Below are 7,834 nucleotides of genomic sequence, written 5' to 3'. Positions count from 1 at the left end.
TATTAGTGGTCCAAGACAGAAGGGTAGTCATACGTTTCCTCTCTCATTGAGGGTTGTGCACTTATGTATGTATACTGTAGAAGTCCTTGTTTATTATCCTACTCTCCTCTTGATATCTTCTTCACTACACACTCTTGAGTAAGTTATCCTATCACTTGTTCTCCTCCGCTACTCAATATGTCAGCTCAGACCGACAGATTTCAACGCTAAAAATGAGAAGCAAGCTGAGAGAGGGAATCCAGCGGGAAGGAAATGACTGGACAAACGACCCAGGAGATGAGGGAGGACCCCGCCAGAAAATACCTGGAGATAACAAGGTTCGTACTTAACAGGAGGTGTGAGAAGTCAAGATACAGAGACCTTGGTTTAATCCAGGCTGCAGAGAAGCCAAAGAAAGGTGCAAACGAACAGGAAAAAGTACAGAACACAGATGACGGTAGAGAATAGGGAGACAAGCAGAATACCGGGGAATGAATAAGCAAGGGCAATAAGAGAAGCTGAACGTTAGTTTGAAAGTAACATAACAGCAAGAGCCCAATCACAGCCGAAACTACTACACAGACACACGAGGAGGAAGATAACTAAAGACTGAAGAGGGAGAGAGGGAAGACAGTAGAGAGGGGGAAAGTGGGAGGAAGAGAGGGAAGGCAGTAGAGAGAGGGAAAGTGGGAGGGAGAGAGGGAAGGCAGTAGAGAGGGGGAAAGTGGGAGGAAGAGAGGGAAGGCAGTAGAGAGAGGGAAAGTGGGAGGGAGAGAGGGAAGGCAGTAGAGAGGGGGAAAGTGGGAGGGAGAGAGGGAAGGCAGTAGAGAGGGGGAAAGTGGGAGGAAGAGAGGGAAGGCAGTAGAGAGAGGGAAAGTGGGAGGAAGAGAGGGAAGGCAGTAGAGAGAGGGAAAGTGGGAGGGAGAGAGGGAAGGCAGCAGAGAGGGGGAAAGTGGGAGGGAGAGAGGGAAGGCAGTAGAGAGGGGGAAAGTGGGAGGGAGAGAGGGAAGGCAGTAGAGAGAGGGAAAGTGGGAGGGAGAGAGGGAAGGCTGTAGAAAGAGGGAAGGCAGTAGAGAGGGAAAGGGGGAGGGAGAGAGGGAAGGCAGTAGAGAGAGGGAAAGTGGGAGGGAGAGAGGGAAGGCAGTAGAGAGAGGGGAGGCAGCAGAGATAGGGAAAGGGGGAGGGAGAGAGGGAAGGCAGTAGAGAGAGGGAAAGTGGGAGGGAGAGAGGGAAGGCTGTAGAGAGAGGGAAGGCAGTAGAGAGGGAAAGGGGGAGGGAGAGAGGGAAGGCAGTAGAGAGAGGGAAAGTGGGAGGGAGAGAGGGAAGGCAGTAGAGAGAGGGAAGGCAGCAGAGAGAGGGAAAGGGGGAGGGAGAGAGGGAAGGCAGTAGAGAGAGGGAAAGTGGGAGAAAGAGAGGGAAGACAGTAGAGAGAGGGAAAGTGGGAGAGAGGGAAGGCAGTAGAGAGAAAGAAAGTGGGAGGGAGAGAAGGAAAGTGGGAGGGAGAGAGGGAAGGCAGTAGAGAGAGGGAAAGTGGGAGGAAGAGAGGGAAGGCAGTAGAGAGAGGGAAAGTGGGAGGGAGAGAGGGAAGGCAGCAGAGAGGGGGAAAGTGGGAGGGAGAGAGGGAAGGCAGTAGAGAGGGGGAAAGTGGGAGGGAGAGAGGGAAGGCAGTAGAGAGAGGGAAAGTGGGAGGGAGAGAGGGAAGGCTGTAGAGAGAGGGAAGGCAGTAGAGAGGGAAAGGGGGAGGGAGAGAGGGAAGGCAGTAGAGAGAGGGAAAGTGGGAGGGAGAGAGGGAAGGCAGTAGAGAGAGGGAAGGCAGCAGAGAGAGGGAAACGGGGAGGGAGAGAGGGAAGGCAGTAGAGAGAGGGAAAGTGGGAGGAAGAGAGGGAAGACAGTAGAGAGAGGGAAAGTGGGAGAGGGAAGGCAGTAGAGAGAAAGAAAGTGGGAGGGAGAGAGGGAAAGTGGGAGGGAGAGAGGGAAGGCAGTAGAGAGAGGGAAAGTGGGAGGGAGAGAGGGAAGGCAGAAGAGGGAAAGTGGGAGGGAGAGAGGGAAGGCAGTAGAGAGAGGGAAAGTGGGAAGGAGAGAGGGAAGGTAGTAGAGAGAGGGAATGCAGTAGAGAGAGGGAAAGTGGGAGGGAGAGAGGGAAGGCAGTAGAGAGAGGGAAAGTGGGAGGGAGAGAGGGAAGGCTGTAGAGAGAGGGAAGGCAGTAGAGAGGGAAAGGGGGAGGGAGAGAGGGAAGGCAGCAGAGAGAGGGAAAGGGGGAGGGAGAGAGGGAAGGCAGTAGAGAGAGGGAAAGTGGGAGGAAGAGAGGGAAGACAGTAGAGAGAGGGAAAGTGGGAGAGAGGGAAGGCAGTAGAGAGAAAGAAAGTGGGAGGGAGAGAGGGAAAGTGGGAGGGAGAGAGGGAAGGCAGTAGAGAGAGGGAAAGTGGGAGGGAGAGAGGGAAGGCAGTAGAGGGAAAGTGGGAGGGAGAGAGGGAAGGCAGTAGAGAGAGGGAAAGTGGGAAGGAGAGAGGGAAGGTAGTAGAGAGAGGGAATGCAGTAGAGAGAGGGAAAGTGGGAGGGAGAGAGGGAAGGCAGTAGAGAGAGGGAAAGTGGGAGTGAGAGAGGGAAGGCAGCAGAGAGAGGGAAAGTGGGAGGGAGAGAGGGAAGACAGTAGAGAGAGGGAAAGTGGGAGGAAGAGAGGGAAGGCAGTAGAGAGAGGGAAAGTGGGAGGAAGAGAGGGAAAGCAGTAGAGAGGGAAGGCAGTAGAGAGGGGGAAAGTGGGAGGGAGAGAGGGAAGGCAGTAGAGAGGGGGAAAGTAGGAGGGAGAGAGGGAAGGCAGTAGAGAGAGGGAAAGTGGGAGGGAGAGAGGGAAGGCAGTAGAGAGAGGGAAAGTGGGAGGGAGAGAGGGAAGGCAGTAGAGAGAGGGAAAGTGGGAGGGAGAGAGGGAAGGCAGTAGAGAGGGAAAGTGGGAGGGAGAGAGGGAAGGCAGTAGAGAGAAAGTGGGAGGGAGAGAGGGAAGGCAGTAGAGAGAGGGAAAGTGGGAGGGAGAGAGGGAAGGCAGTAGAGAGAGGGAAAGTAGGAGGGAGAGAGGGAAGGCAGTAGAGAGAGGGAAAGTGGGAGGGAGAGAGGGAAGGCAGCAGAGAGGGGGAAAGTGGGAGGGAGAGAGGGAAGGCAGTAGAGAGAGGGAAAGTGGGAGGGAGAGAGGGAAGGCAGTATAGAGAGGGAAAGTGGGAGGAAGAGAGGGAAAGCAGTAGAGAGAGGGAAGGCAGTAGAGAGGGGGAAAGTGGGAGGGAGAGAGGGAAGGCAGTAGAGAGGGGGAAAGTGGGAGGGAGAGAGGGAAGGCAGTAGAGAGAGGGAAAGTGGGAGGGAGAGAGGGAAGGCAGTAGAGAGAGGGAAAATGGGAGGGAGAGAGGGAAGGCAGTAGAGAGGGAAAGTGGGAGGGAGAGAGGGAAGGCAGTAGAGAGAGGGAAAGGAGGAGGGAGAGAGGGAAGGCAGTAGAGAGAGGGAAAGGGGGAGGGAGAGAGGGAAGGCAGTAGAGAGAGGGAAAGTGGGAGGGAGAGAGGGAAGGCAGTAGAGAGAGGGAAAGGGGGAGGGAGAGAGGGAAGGCAGTAGAGAGAGGGAAAGTGGGAGGGAGAGAGGGAAGGCAGTAGAGAGAGGGAAAGTGGGAGGGAGAGAGGGAAGGCAGTAGAGAGAGGGAAAGTGGGAGAGAGAAAGGGAAGGCAGCAGAGAGGGGGAAAGTGGGAGGGAGAGAGGGAAGGCAGTAGAGACAGGGAAAGTGGGAGAGAGGGAAGGCAGTAGAGAGAGGGAAAGTGGGAGGGAGAGAGGGAAGGCAGTAGAGAGAGGGAAAGTGGGAGGGAGAAAGGGAAGGCAGTAGAGAGAAAGTGGGAGGGAGAAAGGGAAGGCAGTAGAGAGAGGGAAAGTGGGAGTGAGAGAGGGAAGGCAGCAGAGAGGGGGAAAGTGGGAGGGAGAGAGGGAAGGCAGTAGAGAGAGGGAAAGTGGGAGGAAGAGAGGGAAGGCAGTAGAGAGAGGGAAAGTGGGAGGAAGAGAGGGAAAGCAGTAGAGAGGGAAGGCAGTAGAGAGAGGGAAAGTGGGAGGGAGAGAGGGAAGGCAGTAGAGAGGGGGAAAGTGGGAGGGAGAGAGGGAAGGCAGTAGAGAGAGAGTAAGTGGGAGGAAGAGAGGGAAGGCAGTAGAGAGAGGGAAAGTGGGAGGGAGAGAGGGAAGGCAGTAGAGAGAGGGAAAGTGGGAGGGAGAGAGGGAAGGCAGTAGAGAGGGAAAGTGGGAGGGAGAGAGGGAAGGCAGTAGAGAGAAAGTGGGAGGGAGAGAGGGAAGGCAGTAGAGAGAGGGAAAGTGGGAGGGAGAGAGGGAAGGCAGTAGAGAGAGGGAAAGTAGGAGGGAGAGAGGGAAGGCAGTAGAAAGAGAGGGAAAGTGGGAGGGAGAGAGGGAAGGCAGCAGAGAGGGGGAAAGTGGGAGGGAGAGAGGGAAGGCAGTAGAGAGAGGGAAAGTGGGAGGGAGAGAGGGAAGGCAGTATAGAGGGGGAAAGTGGGAGGAAGAGAGGGAAAGCAGTAGAGAGGGGGAAGGCAGTAGAGAGGGGGAAAGTGGGAGGGAGAGAGGGAAGGCAGTAGAGAGGGGGAAAGTGGGAGGGAGAGAGGGAAGGCAGTAGAGAGGGGGAAAGTGGGAGGGAGAGAGGGAAGGCAGTAGAGAGAGGGAAAGTGGGAGGGAGAGAGGGAAGGCAGTAGAGAGAGGGAAAGTGGGAGGGAGAGAGGGAAGGCAGTAGAGAGAGAAAGTGGGAGGGAGAGAGGGAAGGCAGTAGAGAGAGGGAAAGGAGGAGGGAGAGAGGGAAGGCAGTAGAGAGAGGGAAAGGGGGAGGGAGAGAGGGAAGGCAGTAGAGAGAGGGAAAGTGGGAGGGAGAGAGGGAAGGCAGTAGAGAGAGGGAAAGGGGGAGGGAGAGAGGGAAGGCAGTAGAGAGAGGGAAAGTGGGAGGGAGAGAGGGAAGGCAGTAGAGAGAGGGAAAGTGGGAGGGAGAGAGGGAAGGCAGTAGAGAGAGGGAAAGTGGGAGAGAGAAAGGGAAGGCAGCAGAGAGGGGGAAAGTGGGAGGGAGAGAGGGAAGGCAGTAGAGAGAGGGAAGGCAGTAGAGAGAGGGAAAGTGGGAGGGAGAAAGGGAAGGCAGTAGAGAGAGGGAAAGTGGGAGGGAGAAAGGGAAGGCAGTAGAGAGAAAGTGGGAGGGAGAAAGGGAAGGCAGTAGAGAGAGGGAAAGTGGGAGGGAGAGAGGGAAGGCAGTAGAGAGAGGGAAAGTTGGAGGGAGAAAGGGAAGGCAGTAGAGAGAGGGAAAGTGGGAGGGAGAAAGGGAAGGCAGTAGAGAGAGGGAAAGTGGGAGGGAGAAAGGGAAGGCAGTAGAGAGAGGGAAAGTGGGAGGGAGAGAGGGAAGGCAGTAGAGAGAGGGAAAGTGGGAGGGAGAGAGGGAAGGCAGTAGAGAGAGGGAAAGTGGGAGGGAGAAAGGGAAGGCAGTAGAGAGAGGGAAAGTGGGAGGGAGAGAGGGAAGGCAGTAGAGAGAGGGAAAGTGGGAGGGAGAGAGGGAAGGCAGTAGAGAGAGGGAAAGTAGGAGGGAGAGAGGGAAGGCAGTAGAGAGAGGGAAAGTGGGAGGGAGAGAGGGAAGGCAGTAGAGAGAGGGAAAGTGGGAGGGAGAGAGGGAAGGCAGTAGAGGGAAAGTGGGAGGGAGAAAGGGAAGGCAGTAGAGAGAGGGAAAGTGGGAGGGAGAGAGGGAAGGCAGTAGAGAGAGGGAAAGTGGGAGAGAGGGAAGGCAGTAGAGGGAAAGTGGGAGGGAGAAAGGGAAGGCAGTAGAGAGAGGGAAAGTGGGAGGGAGAGAGGGAAGGCAGTAGAGAGAGGGAAAGTGGGAGGGAGAGAGGGAAGGCAGTAGAGAGAGGGAAAGTGGGAGGGAGAGAGATCATACATACCCAGGATGACTCGAGTATGGAACACATTCGTACAGGATAATGATGTCAACGAGATAAAGTCAGTTGATCAAATGAAAATGCTGGCCCACAGATGGCTCCAACTTCATCCTGTTTCCTACTTGTATGTCTCATAACAAAAAATGCTTTCAAATGAGCTGATGTAGGTAACAGCTCTTAGCTTGCCAATAAAGTTAGGAATCCTTAACCTTGTCAAACCCTGTGTAAAAAAAAAAAGAGAGATGAGCTCATAGAAAACGTTAGAGAAGTTTGCGAAGAGTTAGACAGATGTAAGGAGATATTCACCGGGGAAACAAGATGGTGCCACAAGACAAGGTTGAATACGCTAATCAGCATATAGAATATTAGAAAGCATTCGTGTATCAATGAAGGAAGTAATGAATCTATGAAGAGTGTCACATAAAAAGTCATACGACCTGATAGAATATCACCATAAATACTGACAGGAGAAGCAGAAGAACTGTGCAAACCTACACAATAATCTACATGTTCCTAGAGACATAAAAATTACCAGACAGCTGGAAAACTAGAAACGTGATCCCAGTATACAAGTAGAATGACAGACAAGACAAACCGAATTGTAAGCTGATATCACTGACATGTATACTGGTCAAAGTACTGGAAGAGACAATCAAGAATAGTGGATGAACATCTAGAGACTTGTAATTTTTTTAACACAGAACCAGGACGGATCTCGGGGAGGCAAGTCTTTCTTCACTAACCTACTCAGGTTCTACGACAGAATAACGGAAATAAAGCAAGACAAGGATGGTCTGAGTGTATATTCTTGGACTATAAGAGAGCACTGGACACTGTAATCAACGGGTAACGGAGGATCCTTTCAATACAAGGTTTCACAGGTACACAAGAATGAGAATAAATTCTTAAAGAACAGACAAATGTCTCATTTACACATGACTAAGGCGATACACCTCCTTATAAGACAAACGAGCACCATATGGCCAGGCTCACAGAAAGACAGGTCATACATAAGGTCATTAAATTGTGAGAGCAGTTTAATGACGTCTAGATGGTTAAGAATGCCACGAAAAGACAAGGAGAGACTCGGGATGAAAAAGAACAAATGTGGAGAAAGATCAGCAAGAAGACAAGGAAGATGGGGAGGAATAATAGGATGAGAAAGTAAGAGTCAGAGAACGATGAGGAAGAGGGGGGAGGACGAGAAAGAGGAACCTCAATTGCTAAGACATCCATTCTCCTTGAACCAGGTAGTTACTTACAACCTGGAACATAACAAAATGCTCAACTTATCAACAGTTGCCAACTATTACCATCAATTTTCAGTCACATTACAACAATTATTATTACAGCGAGATAGAGGAAACTGAAAGACATAAGTCTTATTGTACATTACAATAATAATAATAATAATAATAATAATAATAATAATAATAATAATAATAATAATCTTTATTTCTACAAGCACATGTACAAGGTATACAGACTATAGCTGACATCAATGACATACTACTACATAGAAAGCCGCTTGTTATTCAAAGCATTTCGGGTAAATTAGGTCAGTTTTGTCCCAGGATGCGACCCACACCAGTCCACTAACACCCAGGTACCCATTTTACTGATGGTGAACATAGACAACCGGTGTAAAGAAACATGCCCAATGTTTCTACCCTCGCTGGGAATCGAACCCGGACTCTCGCCGTGTAAAGTGAGAGCTTTAGCCACCAAGTGTCAGGTAAGTATCCCTGGCATGTAAACACATCCTGGAGGCTTCAAGATGAGCACAAAGTAATACTGGAGGCTTCAAGATGAGCACAAAGTAATACTGGAGGCTTCAAGATGAGCACAAAGTAATACTGGAGGCTTCAAGATGAGCACAAAGTAATACTGGAGGCTTCAAGATGAGCACAAAGTAATACTGGAGGCTT

The 7,834-nt window shown here is 51.8% G+C and overlaps 1 protein-coding gene across 7 annotated transcripts in view; it reads right to left on the bottom strand.

Annotated features, from left to right (window-relative positions):
• LOC128693051 (PTB domain-containing engulfment adapter protein 1) overlaps positions 1 to 7,834 on the bottom strand; it is a 325,835-nt gene that overhangs the window by 129,744 nt on the left and 188,257 nt on the right. The gene's annotated exons all lie outside the window — the stretch shown is intronic.

Source organism: Cherax quadricarinatus, chromosome 38 (genome assembly GCF_038502225.1).
Source record: "Cherax quadricarinatus isolate ZL_2023a chromosome 38, ASM3850222v1, whole genome shotgun sequence".
Classification (NCBI taxonomy): Eukaryota; Metazoa; Arthropoda; class Malacostraca; order Decapoda; family Parastacidae; genus Cherax; species Cherax quadricarinatus.
This window is presented reverse-complemented; position numbering and strand designations above follow the sequence as displayed.